The sequence below is a fragment of the Nannospalax galili genome, unplaced genomic scaffold (assembly GCF_000622305.1).
Source record: "Nannospalax galili isolate Female #2095 unplaced genomic scaffold, S.galili_v1.0 scaffold1096, whole genome shotgun sequence".
Taxonomy (NCBI): Eukaryota; Metazoa; Chordata; class Mammalia; order Rodentia; family Spalacidae; genus Nannospalax; species Nannospalax galili.
This window is the reverse complement of record NW_008338289.1, coordinates 1,881,569-1,884,720: the sequence shown is the minus strand read 5'-3', so window position 1 is coordinate 1,884,720 and position 3,152 is coordinate 1,881,569. Positions and strand designations below refer to the sequence as shown.

The 3,152-nt window shown below is 45.2% G+C and overlaps 1 pseudogene; it reads left to right on the top strand.

Annotated features, from left to right (window-relative positions):
- Positions 1-1,214: 1,214 nt before the first annotated feature.
- On the top strand, positions 1,215-1,625 carry LOC103734213 (annotated as a pseudogene).
- The last annotated feature ends 1,527 nt before the right edge of the window (positions 1,626-3,152 follow it).

The following is a 3,152-nucleotide window of genomic DNA, read 5'->3' as shown; positions in this document are numbered from 1 at the left end:
CTGTCAAGCATGGTTACATGGAATAGAAACCTGTAAGGTAGTGATTATTCATTCAGTTTGAAGTCTTTCAATAGCCAATTGTGGCTGTCAGAGAGCTAGAAAATAGAGAATAATTGTGGATTGAGTAAGACTAAAGATGCTCATCTATTCCATTGTAGCAAACATTGGTCTATTTTTTAAAATTATTTATTTGTATCATTGTTTTGAGAATTTCATATAATGTGTTTTGATTAAAGTTTACCTACCATTACTTGGGTACCTACCATTACTTCTCTTTCAATTCCTCCCCTATGCCTTCAATCACTATCTTCTCCTACTTTGTTTTGTTTCTTGGTCTTTTTGAGACAGGGTCTCCCTGTAGTCTCAGCTAGCCTGGAACTCGATATGTAGACCAGACTGGCCTTGAACTTACAGAGATCTGCCTGCCTCTGCCTCCTGATTGCTGGGACTAAAGGCCAGCGCCACCACGTTGGCTGTGTTCTTTTCTTAAAACCCACTGAGCACGCTTAGTTTTGCCAGTATGTTCATGGGTGTGACGCCGCCTGCTAGAACATAGGTAATAATCTCCTGGGTTGCATCCCTGAGGAAAACTGACTCTCCGTCTCACAGAAACCATCAATTGCTAGTAGTTCCTTAGCTAGGGGAAGGACTTCATGACCTCTATCCCCCTCTGGGGTGGGATTTTTTTCTGGCTCAATCTTGTGCAGGTCTTGTGCATTATGTCACAGACACTGCGTTCATATGTCTACCTGCCTTGTGGTGTCTAGGAAAAAACGTGTGGTAGTCCTCCATTGCCCTGGTTCTTACAGTCTTGCTGCTCCCTATTCTATGATGATCCTTGAGCCTTGGGAGTACAGGGTATGATACGAATGTCCCATTGAGAACTTCAAACGCCAAACTCTCTTATGCATGTGTCTTATGCAAAGTCTCTTGGGCTCTGTCTAGGGAATTATGCACTAATTGCTATGGAGAGCTGTGACCACAGTGGCTCCAGAACTCTCACTTTGGGTTCTGATTTTTCCTTTTGGTCTATGTACTTTAAACCTAATAACTTGGCTTGTATTGTCTAGAATCATACAATTATTACAAGTAGAAATATAGACCTTCAGTACTACCCCGCAGTGGCTGACCCAGAAAATCCTAAACCTGAAATGGAGCTTCCTCTCCAATGGATGAATAAAATTGGAAAAGAATTCTGCGGTGGATAGGGTTCAATGCAGCACGTGGCTGCCTTGCTGCAGAAGGGACTGGAGCTGGTGTCCGAGGCTCCTCCAGCCGAGCCAGGCCAAGGCGAGCGGGGCTCGGGTGAAGCGGGCCCAGAGATCGAAGGCGAAGACTTCCCAGGCCCGGAAACTGCGGAACACAGCCAAGGGAGAGGTCCCCAAGTCCACGCTGGCCGAATACCAGAAGAGAGGGTGTCAGTACCACCTTCAAGCAAACCTGAAGTTTATGACCAGCAGGAGAAGCACTTGTGGCCAGGGTCTGTGAGCCAGCAGATTCTGCTGCAAAACCAGGGCCTCAAGGCCTGTGATCTGCCAGCAGCCAAGACTAAGAAGAAGGCAGAGAGCACCGTGTTCACTGAGGAGGACTTCCAGAAGTTCCACCGGGAATATTTTGGCAGCTAGACTCCCTGGACGAATGATGGGTGGAAAAGGCGCCAGCCTCCTTTGATTCCCCCTGCCTCTGCTCTCTGTGGCTCCGAAATGCAGTGCCACGTGTGACCAGCAGGTGGTGATGCAGAGACAGCCTGGCTTGGAGCTGGATTCCACAAGGACATTGGAATGGAGCTCTGGGGCAAATTTGCAGATTGAAGCTGACTTCTGCAGGGTTGGGTAGAGTCACCTGTACCTTCCAGAAAGGAACATTTCTGACCTGTTTGCTTTGGTAGGGGTGGGCCCCTGGGCTGTTTGCTGTGAAATGGGGCCAGGTCTTGACCCTCACAGGCCACACCTCCAGGAGCCAGAGGGGGCTGGGGTCACATAAATGCATGTTCAAACTGCAAGAAAAAAAAAAAAGAATTCAGTGATATGTTACATAGAGACCCTAAACTCCTTCTCAGCCTGCCTGTAAGAAGTGTGTTCTGTAGAACACACAATCATTTTCAGTTCCATGAAGGATTATGACACTACAATTCTCAGTAAGGAATTGAGGTATGCATGAGAATAGTGTAGAGTGAGACATTGCAGAGGAATCAGTACTAACGTGAAAGGAAAACTGCACACAGCTCCCCAACAGACACAGGCTACATGCAAGATAACAGAGCATTCAGAGAAGTGCATCATACATAAATGACCCCCAAAGATCAGAAGATCCATACTCTCTATTTGAGGCTTGGTCTCTTTCCATCACTAGTCCATTTCCTAGCTTCAAAGTATTTTTCTCCCTTAATAAACTATCTCCTTCCCGTCATGACCCACATATCTCTATCCAAATCATTGTGCTAGACAACAGAAATATGGTAATCTCAATAGTTGTCTTCTGATCTCAGATCTACACCTTTAACATCCCAATATCTATGCCTGATTGTTGAGAAAAAAAATGCATCATCTACCCTAAGACCCAGGGACCATTATGGAATAAGGATAAGAAAGAATATGAGCTGTGGGACAGGGTGGAGTGCAGTGTTTTATTTCCTCTGGGTTTAGCATCATGATCATGAAGCAGATTGTGATTGTTGTGACTATAGAAGTGCTTGGCCCCCATTCATAGCAATGAAATAATAAGGACACAGCTGATGATATGACAATGGTAATGGTTCTGTTTACATTCCAAGGTATGAGGAGGAGAGTGAGTCACAGGACGCTCATCTGAGATTCCAGTCATGAGTCCATCTGCACTGTTTGCAGATTATCCTGCCTCAGCTGCAGGTGGCCTCTGAGTTAGTGCTAGAATATATAAGCCAAAAGGATTTGATACATTGAGGTATAGCCTCAGTTGTTCAGGCGACCTGAATTCGCCTTGCTGCAGCTAGAATTTCATGTGGTTCAGCTTTACACTCATGAGCCTATAATAAACCTGTTGCCTCACCAATTTGAACTTAAATAGAATGCTTATTTTGTCTGTCAGTGCCCTCTCTACTAAAGAGGAACAGATATCATTTTATGTCTTCTTAGGAAATGCATGTAACTCTTCTCAAGAGGAAGCATACAAAT